General features: G+C 42.2%; 1 long non-coding RNA gene across 2 annotated transcripts; it reads left to right on the top strand.

Moving 5' to 3' along the window:
* The first annotated feature begins 810 nt into the window (after window positions 1-810).
* On the top strand, window positions 811-23077 carry LOC102548358 (uncharacterized). Of its 2 annotated transcripts, none has more exons than XR_005501222.2 (3): window positions 811-1010; window positions 18611-18728; window positions 21300-23077. It is a non-coding gene; the product is annotated as an uncharacterized LOC102548358 (long non-coding RNA). The 2 variants fall into 2 exon arrangements; XR_351970.5 differs by lacking the exon at window positions 811-1010 and adding an exon at window positions 17255-17364.
* The last annotated feature ends 161 nt before the right edge of the window (window positions 23078-23238 follow it).

Raw genomic sequence — 23238 nt, 5'->3', positions numbered from 1 at the left:
GGGCAGGAACTAAGCCTGAGTTCCCTTAGCAATGAAATTATGCAGCCTAGGGTGGCCTTGAACTCCTGATCCTCCTGCCTCCACTTTCCAAATGCTGGATAATAGGTATGCCCTACCACAGCGGATTTATGTCATCCTGGGGAGTCAAACTCAGGGTCCTGTGCATGCTGGGCAAGCACTCTACCACATAAGCATACCCCCTTCTCCCATAGCACGTGGGTTCTGATTTGTTTTTAATATATTACAGCATGTAGTTCCTCTTATATCATTCCTAGTTAGATGCTCCTTATTGATGGATTTATGACTAATATCCTCCTGCTCCTGATAAAATCTGTATAGAATGCACACGTTCTGATAAACATTAACCTAGATAAATTTAAACCCAGATAAAAGTGATCTTAGTTGTCAAACTCCAAATATATGAAATGAGAAAAAATATTTGCAGATATGGCATGATATCGGCTAATTTGGAAATTAGGGGTGGGGGCAACAATGAGGTCAGCATTAGCATATAAGGTCTATACATTTTTCAGATCCCCTTTGTGGCAGGATTCATGCTCTGGGGAGTATGTTCACAAGTGTCCTGCACACCTGCTTCAGCAGAGGAAGCACAAAGTCCTACTGCCTTCTATTTGTGGAGCGCTACAGTAGGTTATCCTACATACAGAGCAGCCAGAATGTGCCTGACACTGCCCAGCATTTCTGAGAGGAGGAGTTGCTATGGGCAATGAAGAGGCTCGTTTGTTGGTTTGTTGAAGTCCTGGAGTTTGGAACTAAGGCTCTGTGCGTCTAGGCAAACCGTCTGCCATTGAGTTATACTTTCAACTGCTTTCTACGTTCATGCAAATTCACCTTTTTCTTTGCGAATGGGGCGCTCTGAGCAGGAGAGCCCATCTAGTGCTGTTTCCCTCTGCGTCTTTGAGGGTGGGGCTTCCTTCCTGCTGTGAAGTGGCATAGGAATCATAAGGAAACCACTCACTTTCCTGTCTTGTTTTTGTTACTCTGACAAGGTATGTAATAGCTCAAACTCATTCTGCTTTCTGACATGATCGCATTTGCCTTCCTCTGTGTCGGTTTTGGTTTTTTGTCCTGAAACGAATTTTGTACACAAAACGTATAGCAGCTGCCTGTAACAGATAACAGCCCAGCATGGGCCACAGTGGTCAATCTCCCCTCTTGTGGCCTGTGACATCGAGGGTCTCTGTATTCTCAACTGGCAGAGTGCAAGATGTGCCGACTGCCTTTTCATTCCAGTAGAAGAGGAAAATGTACTTAAAATTCAAAGTACTCATTTATGGCAAAACTGTATCTGAAACTTTCTTCTAAAATATCAAAGAGAAATAAAGGAGGAAATCCTCTTATGACTTTAAGGGAAAAAAGGCTATGTTTCATCTTCGTGAATGACAGAAAAAAATGCAGGCGAAGCGCTGGTGAGGATTCTTTAAATTCAGTTACCAATGTTCACGTTGTCACATGCAAGAGAACTGGACAGCGTTTTCTTGAGGAACGCCTACTGCTGAGTGCTTACAAGGCTCTCCCACCCTGGGCCGATCTTTCTCAGGCTGCTTTGCGGTTACTGTGGATAGAGAACCACACCCTTTTGATCAGATAAACCTAAAATATGATGATGAACGGGGGAAAATAAGACTTCTGTGTTCATAAACTGCTGTTTTTAAAACTACCGAAGACATTATACACCTAAAAGGAAAACAACTGACTTTTTGGTTTAGCTTTTTTAGTGAATCTGTGACATTCTAAGTTACTTTTCATTGGGTTAAATAAAGTTCACAGTGTTTAAGTCTTCTTATGAGAAAGACTCTCATCTCTCTCTGCCTTTCTCTCTTTCTCCCGTCTCTCTCTCTCTCTCTCTCTCTCTCTCTCTCTCTGTGTGTGTGTGTGTGTGTGTGTGTGTGTGTGTCTCGCCTCCACTGCCCTCTCTCCTTTCTGTTTTGGTGTTTTGAGACAAAGTCTCATACAGGTCAGGCTGCCTTTTAAATTATCACAGAGCTGAAAGTGACATTAGACTTGTGATTTTCCTGTCTCTACTGCTCAAGTGCTAAGATGACCTTAGTACTTGGTACCATCGTTCCTGGATATGTTTGAGCTTCAGATGATCCTATCAGTTGGTTTGTATATACTAGTGTGTTAAATCCCCCCATAAGCTATGCAGGAAGTAATCTACATAAACTTATCTGATGGTCCTACAAACCCCCAATTCCTTCCCCTAAACCAGTGGCTACCCCAGAGTTCCTGCTGTGCATTCTCAAGATCTCAGTGGTAGTAGATATTTTGTTTTGATGAAGACTTTTACCCTCTTCACTAGCCAAATCCATCAGCACCACATGATGAGCCTTTAGAGAATCAGTTCTCAGTCTGTGGGTCCCCACCTCCTAAGTATCACATACCCGATAGTTGCAATAGTTCATAAAGAGGCAAAATTATGCTTAGGAAGTAGCAACAAAATAATTTCATGGTTGTGGGGTCACCACAGCATGAGAAACTGTATTCAAGGGCTGCAGCACCAGGAAGGCTGGAAAACACTGGCAGAGCTTTGTCTGTTCTTCTGGGCAGCTGCTACCCGATTGGTTGCCTCCTATCCAGCATTGGTGCCAGAACTGACCTTCCCACGGAGCTCTGATAGTTTCACCGCTCTGCTGGAAAACCTCCCGTGGTTTGGTCCATGTTCACCAGGATGGGTAATAGGTGTGACAAGGTGTTTAATCATTACACACTCTTGGGTACCGTGTGGGAGGAAGTAGACAGAATCTCATTTCATTGCTTCTGACCTCAAGTAGTTTCTCTTGGTAACCTCAACGTACTACCTAGCCATCACCTTCTTAAAATATAGGCTGTAGTTAAATGGCTTCTAAGCACTGCTGTAATGCATGTATGCTTACCAAAACTTGAAAAGCATAGAGGAACAATGGGTGGATATGGAGGATATGTAGGTTTCTAGAGAGCAGACCCACAGACATGGTCTATTTTCAAGGGAGTTCTGCTTAATAGTTAAGGGTGATCGATCCTTGGCTGCACTCACCAACCTGTTCTATACTTACTGTCTCAGCAGTTTCTACTTTTCCAATGTGCCTTTCATTCTAGCCCATGCTTAGAACCCTGAGGCTTCTTCAGTCCTGGGCTTTGGTAGCATTAAGTTCCCTAGCTGGTCCGTCTTCCATTGAGCTTCAGTGGTGGTGCCTTGTTTATGACTTACCGAGCTGTAGTTTTAAGTTCGTTGATCTCATCAGAGTGAGATGCCATTGTGGATCTGCACGGTGAACTCCTGCATCTCTCAGTTCCCAACTACAATCCCCCTTCTCCATGAACTTTCCCTACCCCTCTCAGAAGACCTCATTGCTTTAACTTTTACATTGCTACCATAGCCAAGGCAATATTCACATTAATATACAACTTCCAGCTTATTATAGCAAATTCTGTACATTTTCTTCCCATTAGATTTTATGTCACTTGAGAGCAAGGCTGGTGACTTAATTTACATACCCAGGATTTTTCTGCATTTGTATTTATGCCTGCTTTCTATATAATTTCTTTAACCTCACTTATATACATAAAACTCTTATTTTATCCTTGATGATATAAATAAAATAGCACTTCCACTCTCTGGCAAGCCCCCTGACTCTCTGGTCTCAGGTCTTTGACATACAGCCCTTCACATGCAAGTCTTCTCTATTAGCTTCACCAATTCCTCACTTTGCTTGGGTATAGAACTGATCTTCTCTTTGGTTATTTTATTAGCTTACTCCTGACCAAGAGAGAAGTGATGTGATGCTTCTGACCCACCAGTGATGCCATGTCTTCTGACATTACAATAATATCTTTTGTGTGCTTAGAGCTTTGGTATCTTTACCTTCTAGGTCTCCTCTTCTGGGAACTTGCTCTGTGATTCCACTAAGTTAACATATATGACCCCATGGTCTAACCATCCCTGGAAATACCTTCTGAGGCATATTTTAATGGCCTCTAGAGAACCTTTCAATACAATCAAGTTAACAATCAAGATTCTCTCTCTCTCTCTCTCTCTCTCTCTCTCTCTCTCTCTCTCTCTCTGTCTCTGTCTCTCTCTCTCTCTCTCTCTCTCTCTCTGTGTGTGTGTGTGTGTGTGTGTGTGTGTGTGTGAACATACTAATGAGATTATTTTCCAGGAATTAAAACACTATCTTTCTGCTTTTAGCATCCCTAAGTTTCATTAGAAGTCATCCCTCAATCACACAGAGCCTTATTTTGCATTTTAAATTGCTTACCATGTGTTAAAGGATGGCCTCACAGCCTGGATAGGATTCCTAAGTAGGGTAGAAACCTGTCTGGTTTTTGTTCCTTCCTCAACAAACAAATCAAAAACAAAAGCAGAAACCCAGAGCTAATTGACTATGTTTAAGATTCTCTAATTCTGAACACAATCACTTACCCATAGTAGATACTCAACATTAGATTTAAGACAAGGGAACACACACACACATGGGGGGGGGGGGAGAGAGAGAGAGAGAGAGAGAGAGAGAGAGAGAGGGAGGCAGATGAAGATGTGCGTGCACATACATCTCTTTTCACTGCCATGATAACCCTCTCAAAGACCAGTTTAAAGAGGAGTTTATTTTGCTTCCTGGCTTCAGAAGTGTCAGCTCCTGCTCAGCTTGTTCTGCTGCTGTGGATCTGTGGTGAACCAGAACATTATGGTAATATGAACACCTAGTACATAGAATCATTCCTGTCACAGTGGTCAAGATACAAAAACAAGTGACGGGAAAGGACCAGGATCAAGGAATAGCTTTGCAAGTCATGTGCCCAGAGACCCACTTCCACAGTTTCTTCACTTCCCAATAGTCTACTCGAGATTTTAAATCACCAATCAGTTAGTTCGTTCATTAGGTCAGAACCCCTGTGACCTAATCTTCTGGAAACATCCTCACGGACATACCAAAATAGGTGCTTTGCTGCTATATTCTAGATATCTCTCCATCCAATCAACTTAACACCACATGTATATTATTTACATGTCTATAATGTCAGAAACTGGTAGTCGCCTTATTGCGGGGATAACTATTCAGTTATTATTGACTCAAGCATGTCTTAGAATATCGGCCCAGGGCTGCCTGCTCTTCTTCCTCCCTGGACAGAATGTATCACGATGGAAACCAATTCATTTGGTTTTGGTTTTAATTATTGTCTGTTGTTCTCTGTCTCTTGTACACCATTGCTAAGGAAAAGAGCACCCAGAAAAATCACAGCCTGGTGGCGTCAGTGTTCTTAAACAGATAAATAATCTGGGTTGTGTTGGCTAAGGAGCAGCCAACATTAGAGTGCTTCGTTTGCTAATGGCTTATGAGAATTAAAATGTGGCACAATATAAGCTCAACAAACATTAAACTTTTTATATGAAGACTTGATTATTTGTGTGTGTGTGTGTGTGAGAGGGTGGTTTTGTGTGTGTGTGTGTGTGTGTGTGTGTGTGTGTGTGTGTGTGTTCATGAGGAGGTTAGAGGATAACTAATGGGAGCAGGTTCTCTCCTACTTTGTGGGTTCTAAATAATGAACTGGAATGGGGGGGTGTCAGCTTTGGTGGTCCTATACTGGCTGAGCCATCTTGCTGGTCTTCAACAAATATTTGATGAATATCTCAAAGAACAAATGTATTATTCTGTACTAATGAAAAATTTCAGTGCCTTTTCAGTACAACATGTTGTTGTTGTTGTTGTTTTTTGAAAGGGTTGTGGGGACTTAATACATGGTGTTGTGCATGGAAAGCAAGTGCCTTATTAACAAGCTACAGCCCTGGCCGGCAACTGTTCTTTAATCAAAAGAATGAGTTACACAACTGACATTATTTTAGTGAAGAAAGGTAAATACAAAGAACAAATATTGCATGATGTCACTTATAAAATCCCTCAAATAATCAACTTTATAGAAAGAGGAAATGGAATGTCAGTTACCAGAAACTGAGAGTAATGGGTGATCTGGAGTTACTCCCTAGTGGGTACACACTTTTCATTTTGCATGCTAAAAATTCTCTAATGTTAGTTGATGTTGACATTAGCACAATCTAAATGCATTGCATTTTATATCAATGAATTTTACTCTTAATAACTCGCTAAATATGCTTGTCTATGCATTCTGGCACACATCTGTAATGTCAGCACTCAGGAATATCAAGTACAAAGATGCGAGGTTTCTCTAGAACTACACAACGAGATCCTGTCTCAAAAAGGCAGAAACATTTGACATATTCCTAGTTTATATGGGGTTATGGAGGAAGCTCTTTTGCACGCATGGGCATATGCATCCTATGACAGCTTTATGAGTATGGTGTCCAAAGATAAATATAAATGAGGTAAGTTGATGCTGACCTAAATTTTGTCTATAGAGAATTTTGATGTTTTGTGCTAACTCTAAATAATGATGCCTCTTGAAATCCTCATTATATCACTATTATCAACCAGGATTTATCAGAAGAAATGTGTTGCTTCTAATTAACTTTCAAAGAACACGAGGGAGCTGCATTCCTGTCTCTGTTTCAATCCTGCTTATAACTTCCTGTCCACCGAGGTGTTTGTTCCTACCTTTGGCTCTTACCTCATTCAATGAACACTGAAAGGTTCTACTACATGGATTTTCTCAAGGACACGCTTATTCCCATTTCACAATGCTTTCTCTACCCTTCTCCCTCACATCTGAGAACATCATGTCAGGCAATGACCTTGTCTCTCCCATTCCATGGCTGGAAATTTCAGCTTCTCTTTTCATAGCCAAGGCTAATCCAATCAACCACCTCTGCTTCTCGTTCTCTCCTGCTTTCCATGGGACCAGAATCCACCAGCCCTTTCTTTTCATCCCTCTGTCCTGTCTTTAGCATCCCTACTTTAGTACATAAACAAGCTCAAGTGATTCCAAAATTAAAAACATTTAAAAAGCATTTTAAAAGCTTGTACCCTATGATGTGTTTATAAAAGGATAAAGAGAGTGGAGGTCCAGCCATGAGCATGTGGAGAGAGTGGGGGCAGGGAATGGACAGAGAGAAGGAGTAGGAAGGAGAGAGAGAGAGAGAGAGCGCAATCCCTTTTATAGTGAGTCAGACATACCTAGCTGTTGCCAGAAAACTGTGGGGCAAAGCTTAGAAAAAATGCTAACACCCGGAATTTCTCCCTTTGCCTAAACTTTAACAAACAAAGAACTGCTGTTTGTTTGCTCCTTTTTCTTCAGTTCTTCTAGACCAATGGTTCTTAACCAGTCAGTCGTGACCCCTTTGTGGTTGCATATCTATACCCTGCACATCCGATATTTATATTATGATTCATAAAAGCAGCAAAATTACAGTTACAATGTAGCAACCAAAATAATCTTATGGCTAGGGTGTCACCACAACATGAGAAACTATATAAAAGGGTCACAGTATTAGGAAGGTTGAGAACCACTGCTCTAGACTGTCAGTTGCAACTGGGGTATGAACATAGGGAACTAAATATGAAAGATAATTTTCATTATTTACCGATATAACATACAAGTTTGAAGCCAGTGGCTTTTAAAATCTTTTCCAGAGTCTTAAGGCATCACTTTTCATCATGCTATAATAATTTCTTCTTGATTTTGCTCTCTCCTTTCTCAGCTACCAGTGGATCCAACTGATCAGTCCTTGACAGGCCCTTCTCAGCTGGCACACAGGCAAAGGCCTCAGTCTAATGGCATCACTATACACTAATCAGTCAAAACTGTCTTTCTTGGTTCCTACTTTCTCTCCATGTGATGGTTTGTATATGCTTGGCCCAGGGAGTAGCACTATTAGAAAGTGTGGCCCTAGAATAGGCGGGTCCCTGTGGATGTGGGGTTTAATACTCTCATCCTAGCTTCTTGGAAGTCAGTATTCTGCTAGCAGCCTTCAGATGAAGATGTAGAACTCTCAGTTCCGCCTGCATCATGCCTGCCTGGATGTTGCCATATTCCTGCCTTGATGATAATGGACTGAACCTCTGAACCTGTAAGCCAGCTCCAATTAAATGTTGTCCATATAAGAGTTGCCTTGGTCATGGTGTCTGTGGTTGTTGTTTTTTTGTTTTGTTTTGTTTTTGATACAGGGTTTCTCTGTGTTTCCCTGGCTATCTCGGAACTCACTCTGTAGACTAAGCAGGCCTCAAACTCAGAGATTCACCCGTCACTGTGCCCTGAGTGCTGGGATTAAAGTCATGCCACCACACCTAGCTTGTTTCACAGCAGTAAAGCCCTAATTAAGACACTCCATTTCTAGATTCACCAGACCTGTCTGTGACGGGCAAAGTACTTTATCACAGTTATTTTCTCTCCAGCTGACCTCCTTATCCCTTCTTTTCTCTATCTTGGTGGTTGGCTCCATCATCAACCAACTGCTCTTGCCAGAAATATGGAAATGATCTTTTGCTTTTCCAAATAACCAATCTAGTTAGATAGAAAAATCCTACCCCTTTCACCCGTTTTTTTTTCTTTCTTTTCTTTTCTTTTCTTTTTTTTTTATTAACTTGAGTATTTCTTATATACATTTCGAGTGTTATTCCCTTTCCCGGTATCCGGGCAAACATCCCCCTCCCCTTCCTTATGGGTGTTCCCCTCCCCCCTCCCCCCATTGCCACCCTCCCCCCAACAATCTAGTTCACTGGGGGTTCAGTCTTAGCAGGACCCAGGGCTTCCCCTTCCACTGGTGATCTTACTAGAATATTCATTGCTACCTATGAGGTCAGAGTCCAGGGTCAGTCCATTTATAGTCTTTGGGTAGTGGCTTAGTCCCTGGAAGCTCTGGTTGCTTAGCATTGTTGTACATATGGGGTCTCGAGCACTTAGCAACACTAAAATTTACACTTAAAATAATGAAGATGGTAAGGTATATGGCATGAATTATGGTTGTGTTGTGGTTGTTGTTGTTACAAACATGCTAGAATTATTTGGAGTGCCAGCAGGAATGTCTTAAGTAATTGGAGAGAGTGTGATCAGACTGAAGACAAAGGAGATAGCAAGGCTTAGTTCTAAAAAGCAGAGCAGGACTGCCTCTGACAGTTCCCATGGAAAGACACAGAGGCCATCTCTGTTGGTACAGCACATCTGGCTTCTAGTGATTGCAAGGATGAATGCAGAGTCCTTGCCTTCCACATCTGCTTCTCCCCAGACTCCCAGCAGGAGACCTGCATTTCCTATCTTGAACAAGCCCCTGTCTGCTCCTGTTAAGGGAAAGCAGCAAGCTGGGAAGTAAGTTACAACCACAGGCCATCAACAAAGAAAGAATGTTGAAAAGACAAAGGAATCCTGAATCCAAAAGCTGAGTGCAAGAGAAAAATTGCTCGGGACTAGAACAAAGCTTTCGGGAGCTCTAGGAGGGAAATGTGTGATCCATGGTAAGAGCCAAAGTAAACAGAGCAGGCCAGCCCCAAACTGCTTATCTTTGTGGTTTCCAGAGTGTCAATATACATGGAGAGTTGGCCAACTACACCAAAAGCCATTAAAGGCATGAAGTCAAAACAAAAGTCAGGGACTGTGAGCCTCTGCCAGGCTTCCTCTACAGAGTCTCCGTTCTGGAGAAGTGAGCAGGAGGTGGCAGTCATGTTCCCCCACAACACACATACTCCCGCCTATACTCCATGAAAGAGAGAGAGAGAGAGAGAGAGAGAGAGAGAGAGAGAGAGAGAGAGAGGGAGGGAGGGAGGGAGAGAGAGAGAGAGAGAGAGAGAGAGAGAGAGATTTTCTTTGAGCCCTGGGAAATATAATTTAAATTGGCAATGAATGCTACCCGTGAAGGAGACGACGTCCTCCTTTTAATATATATTTTATTTAATGAATAATTGTATCTCATTTGAAATGGAAGCTTTTTCTTTCTAAATTGGCCTTTCTAAATCGTTTCCTCCTTATTAAATCTAAACAGCTTCAGCTCTGTGAATACCACCAGGCTATAGTGTTAGGTAGATCTGCATGGTAAATTGTATCAACCAGGAGAGTAGGTCTACTTGTGGGGATGAGCACAGTAATTAGAAGTTCACACAGGGGCTGGAGAGATGGCTCAGTGGTTAAGAGCACTGACTGCTCTTCCAGAGGTCCTGAGTTCAAATCCCAGCAACCACATGGTGGCTCACAACCATCTGTAATCGGATCCTATACCCTCTTCTGGTGTGTCTGAAGACAGCTACAGTGTGCTCATATACAAAATAAATAAATCTTTAAAAAAAAAAAAGAAGTTCACACAGCAGCCATGTTATGGGATAATTTAGGGTAGGTGTTGAGGACAGAGAACAGGAAGTAAGTTCCACACACGGATCATCCATGCAGCACAGTTCACTGGATGCAGATGTGAGCTGTTGGATGCTCACATCTGTTGAGTCATTTCTCCAATATCTCAGTGCCAGGACATAACAGAGTATGGACTGCTGTCACATCAGGCTAAAGTCCATGGGTTAGCCCCTCCCCCGCATCACCTCCTGGTTATACCAGTTAACAGGGCAAGGTTCTGCATTCCCTGTCCCTGTACCTAGGTTACCCTCTAGAGCACAAACTCCTCCCCCTTCTCCTCCTTCTTCCCCTCCCCTTCCCTTCTCTCCTGGGAACCAAGGCCCCTGGCTGCTACAGTTAGCAATATGACTTCACCACTATATCACCATTACCAATCATGATAATTGATTAAATTCAATTGTTGATGACTGGAACTCACCTAAAACTTCTGTAAGCTTTATTTCACTTCATATTTTCAATGGTGTTGAGAGTATGTGCTGTGTTGCCAGGTAGTGGTGGCATGCTCCTTTAATTCAATACTTGGGAGCAGAGGCAGGTGGATCTCTGAGTTTCAGGCCAGCCTGGTCTACAGAGTGAGTTCCAGGACAACAAGGGCTATACACAGAGAAACCATGCCTGACAAACAAAACAAGAAGAAAGAGGAGGAGGGAGAGGAGGAAGAGAAGGAGGAGGAGGAAGAGGAGGAAGAAGGAGAAGAGGAAGGAGAGGAGGAAGGACAGGAGGAGGAAGAGGATGAGGAGGAGGAGGAGGAGGAGGAGGAGGAGGAGGAGAAGAAGAAGAAGAAGAAGAAGAAGAAGAAGAAGAAGAAGAAGAAGAAGAAGAAGAAGAAGAAGAAGAAGAAGAAGAAGTGGTGAAGACAGAAACTTCCTCTTAAATTATTCTCACCAAAGTTAGCCCAAATTTGAATTCTCTATTTAGCTGGGCAGTGATGACATATACCTTTAATCCCAGCACTTGGGAGGTAGAAGCAGGTGTATTTCTGAGTTTGAGGTCTGCTTGGTCCACAGAGCAAGTTCCAGGACAGCCAGGGCTACACAGAGAAACCAAGTCTCCAAACAAACAAACAAACAAAACGAAAAGCAAAAACATAAACAAAACAGAACAAAACAAAGAATTCAATTTCTTTCCTGGCATTGAAGCCCCATTTTGAACCCCTGTCCACTGACTGGCTCTGTAGCCTTCATATGCTGCTCCTGGGACTGTACTTTGCCTCAGGCTGCTGCTTGGTTGCTCCTGGGATGCTTCGTGCCACTGGCTTCCTCTGGAACCAGATACTCTTCCACCTGATGGTTAGTTTTCTCTGTCAGTGCCTGGTCCAATCAGATCCACTGTTGACTCTAGTCAAAGAGCTGAGCAACCTCTTCCCCCATCTTGCTTTGCAGGCACCTCTTACCCTTTTGCGCTAGCTATATTTAAAATACTAATAAGCTGTGAGCTCAAAGATACCACCTACCATACGGCCTGCAATATTAATGTTATGAAATAGTTATGGATTCAAAAGATAGCCCTGCTTTAGAACAACTTCCAAAATAGAAGCTATTCTGTAACAGATAGCTTACACATGGCCTAGGATTCCACTGGCCTGTCTATCCTGCCTCCTAGGTCGTCAGTTACTCTGTGGACTTCTGCAGCATGCCTTCTCGGTACTACATGGTCTGTTTCCTGGTACCAACTAAGAGGATACTATCTATCCAGGAAGCCACCTACATAGTCTCTGGCTACCTATACCCCTTATGGGCCATTTGAAACACCTCATCAGGGAGGTGCATCTTCATTAATCTGTTCTTATGTATGGAAAAACAAGAGAATGGACTGCATGTGGGGGTTAACTTGAGTTGATACAAACCAGCAGGTGCAGAACAGCAGTTTCTTCTTTCTGTGTCTTCTTTTTCCCTTCCCTCAGGCTCACGTGCAGACACCCCTTTCCAGTGTGACTCAGATGAATAGTGCAACACAGTAAATGTCATAGTCTCTCGCTAGTTTATTCGGAAGCAGTGGCTGGCATGGCAACCCTTATGCTATTTTCTTTATGGAATACCCTCCCTCTCCCTCAGTCCCACTGCCCTGAGATGACACCTTGTTTGCACAACTAAATTGCTTCCTCTATGCTAAGACCCCGCTTCCTAGGGAACTCGGGCTAACATAAATGTGAACAAAAAAAAATCTGACCTGTTCTTTAATAGAGATCATTAATGGAGTTTGATATTGAATCTCTTTTCAGAGGTACTATCAAAAAGGAAGATATTAGGGCTCAGGAGATAATCCAGTGGGCAAAGTGCTTGCCATTCAAGCATGAAGACCCAAATTCAAGCCCCAAACCTAGGCTTAAAAATGAAAGGAAAAAGCACAAGTGTAGCAAGCTTAGTGGTGCATGCCTATAATCACACACAGCACAGGGGAGGTAGAGGCTGGTGGGTCCCCAGGGCTCACTGGCCTGCCTAGCCCACTGGGTGAGTTCTAATCAAGTGAGCGATCCTGTCTCAGTCAACACATCGAACAGTGCCCAAGTTACAACACAGTGTTGTTCTTTGACTTCTGTATGCACGTACACTCATGTACACATAAACACACCATTAGAAAGGGAAGAAATTAACTCTACTGGACCTCGACTAATTCTGAGAATGGTTTATATTCGCTTTTCACTTGCTGAACAGCTTGTGGTCCTGGGAGATTTGCATGCATTACAACTTTCTGATTTGGCTTGGTTTGGGGAGAAGTAACCCAGGCTGACCTTGACCCCCAAACCTTCCTTCTTTATCCTCCTAAGTCCTAAAATTACAGGCTTGCACCTGCGTGTCTAACTACTCATTTTGTCATCCTATAGGTGAGCAACTCCGAAGATTAGTTTAATAGTTTAAATTAGTTTAATAGTTTATTAGTTTAATAGTAATATAAAGTCATGCGACCTAGTCACCAGGAGTCAACCAATCTTACTAAAACCATGAGTCTTAGTTACTAGTTTTCAAATAGTTTTATGAAGAAAAAATCAGTGAGGGCAGAGAATCAAGGAAAACGGACATCTGAGCTAAAATTTCACTGAGTGAGCAGAAGCATGAAAGCAGAAACATTAGTTGTTAGAGAAGGTATGGGTTAAAGTTCTTTTTTACTACCCTAAATTATTATTGTATGTGTGCCCATGTGTGTGTGTGTGCCCATGTATGCGTCCGTGTCAGTGTGTATATGTGTGTGTCTGTCTCTTTCTGTCTCTATCTCTCTGTCTCTGTCTCTCTCTGTGTGTATGTCTGTGTCAGTGTATGTCTGTCTCTCTCTGTCACTCTATTTCTCTCTGTCTCTGTGTCTGTGTTTGTCTCTCTTTCTCTCTCTCTCTCTGTGTGTGTGTGTGTGTGTGTGTGTGTGTGTGTGTGTGTGTGTAGTATACACTTCTGTGGTTAGCTTAGAGGACGTTTTCCATACTGAATTCACATCACCAGGCTTGGCAGCAAGCTCCCATCTTGCCAACCTGGCTTAAACTTCTCTCTGATCACTTCTCCCCACACAAACTCTGACCTCAACTTTCCCCTGCCACCAGCACATGGTACCGCACCATAACTAGAACAGGCTCGCGATCTGGGCCAGCATCTAAGCCAGCATTTCCTTCCACTATTTGTGTTTTGCTAACAAAGCAAAACAAAAGCACTTTGTGGTTTCATTCCCACAACTTCAGTGATAAGGAGCTTAAAGGGACAAATACACAAATCTGCTTTAGGAATAAATAATGATATCAAACTATTTCCTGTTTTGATGGAGAAAGATAATTAGTGAGTGGGAAAGTACGGGGTCCTTAGGAGGGATGAGAGCAGAGAGAGACAGTGTTTACCCATGCACACACCTCACTCCTAGTTCTCCATGGCTCATTGTCATCTGAGAACAAGGAGAAAACACTAGGCATGGCCTCCTGGTGAGCCGTCCCCAGCAAATCAGAAAGGAACTTGTATCTGCTTAATAAATTTAAACAGATACCTAATCCAAGCTATGATACTTATTTAAATTGGGTAAAATTCTCTGTGGAATGCCAACCGTTGCTTTTTCTCCCCTTCTTTCTGTTTAGTTAGCTCAAAAAATGAGTTTTAATATGATATCCTCCTGCACATCTATCCTTGCCCTTTTCTATATTCTACCCATCACCGCCCTTGGTCTTTTTCCTCCTTTGGAAGAATCCCATTCTCCTCTCAAGTAATCTACCTTTGACGTTAGCTCTCATGTCTGTGGGTGTGTGTGCGTGTGTGCGTGCGTGTGTATGTGATGTGTATACTTATTTTTAAGTCTAGATTCTTCATAATGGGTACATTATGTGTGTGTACCCATGTATGAGTGGAGGTTAAGAAAAGGCATTAGAGCCCTCTCTCAGAATAGACATTGTGAGATATTCTGTTTATTAATAGGCCCTGGAATCTGAAATCTAATCCTCACAACTGCACAATAAACACTAGTAACTACTGACCCACATCTCCAGCCTGACATTCGATTTTTCTTCAGAATACTATTTCTTGCTCCTTTATCCCCTCCCTTCAGAGTCCCCACATACTTCCCCTTCTAATTTCACATCCTATCTATCATCTATTCATCATCTATCCATCTCTATCTATCTATCTATCTATCTATCTATCTATCTATCTATCTATCTATCTATCTATCTATCCATCCATCCATCCATCCATCCATCTATCCATCCATCACCTATGTATATAGAATCTGTACATAGAAAACACACATATGGTATGTCTGGCTTATTTTTATTTAACATGATAATCTTCCATCCCTTCCGTTCCTGCAAATGACATAACTTCATTCTTCACTATGGCCAAAGGACCCTTCCATTGTTTATATATACTGTTTATATATACTGTGTTTTCTTTACCCAATCCTCTGCTGTTGGACATCTAGGCTGTTCTCACGCTGTGTTAATTGTGCCCAGAACTGCAATCAACGTGGGTGTACAGATCTTTCCATTGTATACTGATTGTCAAGTGTTTTAAACCAGAGAGTTATGACCAGATGCGCAGTATGAGAACTTGGAGTATTATAGCTCAAAATTTGCTGCAATGAATACTGTGAGAAATTTGTCTATAGAATTCACTTTATGACCTGGAGTCTGTAAGTGTGTGGAATACTAGTGTAGTGGGTCAGGAGATCAGGAAGTCTTGAGTCTAAAGTTTGTTGTCTCACCAAGTACTAAAGTATGGTTTTTAAAAATACATTTCTCTGTATCTTTAGTTTTAAAAATGTTTATTTCATTATTATGTATGTTTATGTGTCTGTAGGGTAAGCATTCATGTGTGTGTGTGTGTGTGTGTGTGTGTGTGTGTGTGTGTGTGTGTACCTGCAGAGGCCGTAGGAGGCTATCATATTCCCTGGGGCTGAAGTTAAAGGGGATTGTGAGCTAACTGACTGGTAACCAAGTCCAGGTCCTCTGTAAAAATAGCTAACTGTCCTAACTGCTGAGCAATCTCTCCAGCCCTAATACAAACCCTGCTATATCTGATGTAGTCGTACTGTCATTTTGAATGAGGTCAGTAGTTTAGGGCTGCTGGTCATGTCTGTGTGTGTGTTGAGACTGCTTGATTAAATGTGAATCCCTTTAGCTCCATCCTATTTCACACCCACTGGAGTATATTTTTGATTAACTTTCATTAAATTTAGCTAGCCAAAGACTTAAGAAAATAGCACATAATCCCTTTCTTTGAACGCCTTCTATAGAACAGAGAAAACCTACTTTGTAAGATTTAAAAGCTCCCCACTGTCCTGCAATTGAACTGAAATGATTTGCAGCTATAGAGTAGCCTTAGAAATTAATATTTAATTTAAAATAACTAGCTTTAGATTTCATTTTTCTACATTTCCTGTTGGCTATTAAAAAATCACATTTATTCCAATATTTAGCGTTATGAAATACTATTCTTTCCGTTTCTGCTATTAAACACCATCAGCAACTAAATTGCTCCAATCAGTGGTAACGTGTGTATGTGTGTGTGTGTGTGTGTGTGTGTGTGTGTGTGTGTGTGTGTGTGTGTGTGTGTGGTGTGTACAAATGTGTGCATGCAAAGGCCAGAAAAGGACCTTGGGTGCTCTGCTTTAACACTCTTCATCTTCTTCCACTGAGACAAGGTCTCTCCCTGAACTTTGATCGAGGCTATCAAATCATAAACCCTGACAATCCTCCTGTCTCTGCTCCCACGGTGCCGGGATTCCAGGCATGTGTATCTCAAGCCCAGAGGTTTTTGTTTGTTTGTTTGTTTGTTTTGTTTTGTTTTACATAGGTGCTAGGGATTCAAACTCAGTTTCTCTTGCTTTTGCACAAACACTCTCAACGACTGAGCCATCTCCCAACAGTGGTAATTTTTTACTTTATAGTTAGCAGGTGAGATTTAATGTGGGCCCTGTCAGGTTAAAAATCACATTCTAGCCCTCTCTGTGGCCTGCAGCAAATAACTTCTTTCCTTACCCAGATGTTGACAGCACTGAGTTTTATGTGGTTGAGGGATTGAGGTTCCTCCTGTCCCCACTTTATTTCTTGGTATTTTCCCCTGAAAGCTACTACTAGTCTTTAAAAGACAAAGCATCCTTAGCTCCTCAAAGCTCTCTGCTGTGTCTTAAAAGCTAGAGGTGATGGGCTGAATCATTGTTGCTTCTTTCCAGATGGCCAGAAGAGGAAGTTCCTGCCTTTGACGATTCATGTGGTTAGGCTGGGCAGGCTTTAATGGTGCAGATCATCTGGACTGAGTGTTCTCCCCTCTCAAGGCACATAACTGTAGTCATATCTTAAAATTAGGACATAGATATCTTGAGGGTTCTTCTGCCTGTGTCACAAAATACATGGGATTGGGTAAAGGAAGAATGGTGAGCTACAATTTGCTTCATGTATGGATCTTCTGCAAGCCTTACTCCTGAAGCTGATTTCTTTATAAATAGAGAAATGGCCTGCTTACTGGTATTCAGTGCCTAGCCAAGGCAAACTGAAGAAATGGTACAAAGTTCAGTCCGTTGGTAAAGATTTCTCTTGTCCAAAGTTCTATTGGCCTCTCTCCACCAGCCAGACAGATGGCTTCCTGACCCCGTGGTCTGGTAACTGAATGTTACAAATGGCCCTGGAGAATTGAATTGAATCTCCACAAATAGGTATGTAGCCCAATTAGAGAATCTGTCCCAAAGCCTAGGGGAGCCTACCCCCATAGTACATACCAATAGTCACTTGCCTGGCAGAAAGGTAAAGCTAGCTTTCTAATTATCTGATTGATTTTAATATGTGTGTATTGATGTATGTGAGTGTAGTATATGTGTGTATGGTGTGTGTGCACATGTGGATATGTGCAGTCATGCAAAGACCAGAGGAGGATGCCAAATGTCCAACTCTGTCTTTCTCTGTTATATTCCTCTGATACTTGGTCTCTCACAAGGCCTGTAGCTAGGTTGGTGGCCAGCCAGGCGCAGATCTAACCACATAGTGTTAGGATTATAGGTATATGCACAACTATGCCTAGTCTGAAGTGTGGGTGCATGCACGTGTGTGCAGACCATGCCGGAGCATACCACTTTGTATATGTGATGCTCAGAAAGACATCTTGCGGGAATCAGTTCTCTTCTTACCATGTGGGTCTTGGAGACCCAACTTATGTCATACAGTGAGCTGAGGTGTCATCTTCAGAGTTACTTTTAAACAGTCTCCCATGAAGACTGGATTTCATCCAGGCGTGCCTACCTCACACTTCACTGAGGGTAGCTTTTGTTCTTAGGACTGTCCCATTGATGGCACTATGGGACAGTTGTGAAAAATTAACTCATCTCCTGCTTCTGAGCTCTCTTTACTGCAATCCATTGTCTGTGTCACCAGGACCCAAAGGTTGAATAGCCTCAACTCCAGTTGTTACAACCTGGGGATCCAATAAAATACTTCCACTGGCAATGGTGGCCTGCGGTGGTGAGGTTCTGGCCAGGAGATTCTGAACTCCCTCTGACAGCTAAGTGATTACGAAATTCTATTTTATACACTGTAAAAGGCAGTTGATCACAACAACTATAAGCCTTTTATTATCACTCTAAGACACACGGTTTTCTATGTCCCATTGTTCCAAGTGTATATTAGCTCGGTTGATGTCTGTGGATCCTGTTATTAAACCAATTATCAGATGAAGAAAATGAGGTGAAGTGACTTGCCTGTAGCTATGTGGCAAGTAAGTGGCAGAGCTGTGATGTGAGCTCAGAGTCTCTCCTTTGAAGCCCGAAGCCAAACTAAGCCTCAGAACATTCTGACATTGAAAATCTCAAATCATCTCTGAATGGATTTTATCATATCTCTGGTGTTCAGAACTCTCAGTTTACAGTTTAGCTTACCATTCAATTTTTTTTAATCCATGTCTAACCTTAGGAAAGAAGCTAAGTATTGTGGCAGCCCACCGAGTTTTCTTGTTTAACTCAGGCCCCATGGTAAGAAGAAAGGCTATGAAGACCCTAAATCCTCACAGGGAAATAGAAGGCCAATCCTGGTAAGAAATAGGAAGAAGTGGTTTAACCTTCCGTGTCCTGCACTTTGCTCCCCAGCCTGTACAGCTGGGGTCGGGATAGGTAGTGTATAACTGGGACTCTTTCCCTGGCCCACCTCCCCATGCTCCTTTTCCTGTGACACCAAGGTTTTCAGAGGTTTTCTTTCCTGTCAAGGAGAACTAGTGTATTCCTGAGAAACTGAGGCAGAATCATCACATATTTCTATCCAGCCTGGGCTACGTAGTGTGAACCTGTCTCAGTAAAGAACCCACTCCTCCCTCCAAAAATAAAAGAAAACAGAAAAAACAAAACAAACAGCGGAAAGTAAAAAGAAAAACTTATTAAAATGCAAGCAAGCAGAGACTGGGGAGAAGGCTCAGCGGTTCATAGCTCTTGCTGATCTTCCAGAAGACCTGGAAGATCTTAGTTGCTAACGCCCATATCAGATGGCTCACAACTGTCTGCACCTTTACCTCTAAGGGATCTGACGTCTCTGGCCTCCTTGGGCACTTGTAGTCACACGCACAAAACCCCACGCAAGCATACATACCTACATGTAATCACGACCAACAATAACTCTTAAAAACAAAACAAAAATAAACCAATAGAAAGCAAATAGATAATGGTGCTTTGAAAACCCGGGGCGTGAAGCACAGAATTCCTCTGTCCCCTTCCCCCGGGTCTTGTAAGGGATTCCACAGAGCTCAGTCTGATAAACGGTTTGAATCGCAATGCTGGGATGGGTTTTGCTTTTTCTTTCCCCTTTTCGGTGTTTAAACAATGCTCAAGGTGTGCAGCTACTTCAGGAACAAAGAGAAAGGAGCCAAGGCTGGACTTTACAAAAGGATAGGAATTCCCACGGGTGGGAACTGTGTGGGACTGGTCCTGAGAAAGAGTAGGGGCTTTCCAGGAGCAGTGGCTATTCTTCGGGCAAACACGGCAGTGGAAACACTCGGAGTACCGCTGGAAGTCTCATGCCATCTTGTTTTTTAAAACTGGTATTAAATTAGAAGCTATTATTTTGTTTTCCCAAACCAGGAAAAAAATAGGGGGGATATTCTTTCATCCCTGTGATTCCAAGGGATGAAGAAGAAAAGGAAAGCAGTTTATTTACTGTGACGAAAAACACATTAACCCTGAAAGTAGGAAGCATGATAAGAAAGAAGGAATAGCCAAAAGGTTAGGTGTATGAACATTTATAATTTAGTGACATGCTAGTTAAATACTGAGAAAAGCCATTTAAGGAAATTATACATCCTAGACTAGGTTGACTCAAGCGTTTACCTATTCTGCCCTCCTACATATTTAATTAGGTGCAGCTCTTGGGCTTTTCCTACTCAAACTGTAGAATTTGTGCCTCCAAAGAGAACTGTACATTTCATTCTAAAACTGCTTTTCAGCTCTGTAGACTGGGATACGCTTTTGCCGATTAAATAACATCACCTCTCAGAAGAGGTCCGATGGTACATCTGACCCCTTCTGGCAAATTAAATACAATTATGCAAACTATAGGGATTTGGGCCTAATCTAATTAATATAGTACATATGAAACAGATAATAATTTCCCTGGTGGAAAACTAGATTGTCTTATTTTATGTTTGAACTACGGCTTAGGAAAACATTGTCCCCTGTAAGAAAAAAAAAAGTATCATTATCTTCCGTGTTCTGTTTGTTCAGCCCCACAACAGGCGTGCTTAAAAACGTAAGACTGATATAAAATCTTCAGATGATAACATTTTGCTTTCAAAATTTACCAAAGAAAATATTTTATGAACCAGGAAAAAGAGAGAGAGAGAGAGATTTTATTCAGAACAGATTTTTTTTTTCTTACAGAGCACACACAGTACCACTGTGGCAAATACGTTCAATAGGGATTTCTGTTCACCTAAATATAAAAGGTTAAACTCGGCCTGGATTAAATGCATCCCGATCAATGCCAATCACAAACTTTCTGAATGGTATTTCCAATCCTGAGGCTGAGTACACTCCGGTCTGAATGCATGAATCCCATTAGCATAATCAGCGTGCTTCGTGTATACTGAGAGGAAGACAGGAAGGAATTCCTTTCTTCTTTTTATTTTCCATTCTCTTCCACTGAGAGAACTAGGGAAAGGATCTGACTCACGTGAAGAGATAAAGGTTTCTTTTCCTTCCTCTCTACGAGAGTGAATTTCGACTAACTCGATGTCCTGGTTTATCAGGAAGTGCAGTGGGAGAACCAAGACAGATTTTTCTCAGGCCTGTGCCTCTGGCCTGGCATTGTCACTTCCAACTGTGTGAACACAGCCTTGGCTTGTTTGTGCCTCAGCCTCTCAGGGGCACTGCCAACAAGCATGCCAGCTCTCAAACTGCAAAGACATCCAGCCCACGAAGGCCTGGACTTTATCCCTAGGTGATGCCAATATCATAAAGCCTTTCTATCAATATCACAGAGCAGCTGTTGGGGAGCTGAATTTCCAGACAATACCAGCCCAGAGAGCTCTTTATTCTAGCAAAGAAACTGCTGGAGATGAGGAACGAAACATTCTGCCAAGAATTCTAACACTCCGCTCTCTTTCTTCATTCACTTACAGGTCTGGAATGGCAAATGTCTTCACAAGAGATATCCAGTCAAAGCAGAAATGTGTTTGTGTGTGACTTAAACAAATAGGCCAATAAACTAGCTTATTTCTAAGTGGTATTGGGAGATAATTCGTAGTGCTGTGAGGCTGGTAATGGGGTGTGGCACAGGGTCCTATCAAAAGATAGTTAGTGGTAGGGACCACAATCATGTGGCCACATGAATTTCCCTACCAGATATTATTAGAGATGGAAATGCTATGTTGTAACATGAAGGAGGCCCCAATTATTTTATATGAAGAGCTAAACTCATTTCATTTCTTGAATTTGCTCTGCAATAATATGGAATAGGGCGGGCATCAAAATCAAAAATGAAATACGAGCTTATGAGCTGAGAAGTATTAAAGCTGGTGGTGGACATGGGCAGATAAGCTCAAAGTTCAGTTGTGAACCACTGCTTTACGTTAAAGCGTGAAGAGGTGAGATTGTAGCTTGCTAGAGCATGTACTTAGCATGTATGTAGTCCTGGGTTTCAGTCTCCAGCACTAATGTTTTTAAAAAAAATGACAAGCAATCTTAGGTTTAACATTTCCTGCATTAGGGACCCAGCCCATAGTTGTGGGAAAGCATTTGCTAAAGCAAACCGTACTGCTCGAAAAGAGTCTACAAATCAAAATGCATTCCTTAAAGTTGCCCGTTAGACCCCTTCCCTTCAGTCAGCCCTTCTCCTCCGCACAGTTCTTCCTCTAATTGTCAGTTTGGAGAGAGCGACCAGTTTCAATTTTTAAGTGGTAAAAGTAATTTAGAATACACGCCTTTGTCTAGATGGATCACAGCAATCTTGCTTTCGGCAATTGCTCCACTTTCCCAAGCCTTGGCAAGATGCTCAAAACAACATTTCCTTCTTTTCATTCTAGAGCAGGGTGATTGGGACTCACAGGGCGTGGGCTTTTCCCATAATCCAGCCTGGTGTTTTACACCAGGGAGTTACAATGAGTGTAGACTTTATCCTTGCTTCCACACCCTTTCAGTAAGAGAACGCCATGTTCTCATAGTTGGCGCAAAGTTATTTTTAATACTTAGCCCTCTAAGTGTTCACGATAATTGAATCCCATTTCCAACCTGATGAATTCTTGTCTATTTGCCTCAAAGATAAATGGAAACTTCCTGTTTGGTGTGGTGGTATTCCTCTGTATGACGTCAGGTTGTTTTTAAGTTTTCGGTTTTGTTTTGTTTTGTTATTTAGGTCTATGCGACTCCATCAGGGTAACTGACTTCCTAATTAGTCTTTAATAACAATTCCTGGAACACTGTGAGGTCAATGGCACATCAGCTAGGTGAGTTATATTTGGGGTCAAGGATTCAGGTCAAGGTCACTTCAGGTTCTCTTCTCACATTTATGCCCAATGTGTACAGACATTGACAGACAGGCTATCTATCCAATGGAGCTCGAGTAGGGAATTAGGACTGCAGAGAACTTGAGCAAGGAACGAATACTCCAGGTGGTTTTACTTGCTTTACTGATCATTGCCACGATCCTATTGCTCACAACTCGTCTTTGATGCTGTCTGTAAGTTTTAGAGATCATTTTACTGTTCTCCCTTCCTCTCACTGCTCTGCCTCTCAGGGAATACTATATAAAGCGCTCTTCCATTGAACACAGCCATTTCCCGCCCCCCAAAGATCTGCATTTTTTTATACAAATAATAAAGACAGTGAGGTGTTTCCATAGCATACTGAGGAGCGATCTTTAAAGGTTTTATTTTTGTTTTTAATTGTGTGTGTGCACTCGCACAGGGGTGCGGTGCTAAAGGAGTCAGAAGAGGGAGTTAGATCTCCTGGAGTTAGGTTTCAGGCTCTGTGGAGTGTACCCGTGTGGGTGCTGGCTACTGCATCATCTCCCTTTAGCCTGCATAGTGATCTTTAAACGATCCCACTCTCATCTAGTCCATA

This window comes from Rattus norvegicus, chromosome 2 (genome assembly GCF_036323735.1).
Source record: "Rattus norvegicus strain BN/NHsdMcwi chromosome 2, GRCr8, whole genome shotgun sequence".
Taxonomy (NCBI): Eukaryota; Metazoa; Chordata; class Mammalia; order Rodentia; family Muridae; genus Rattus; species Rattus norvegicus.
The sequence above is the reverse complement of the archived record's forward strand: the minus strand, read 5'-3'. Positions and strand labels throughout refer to the sequence as shown.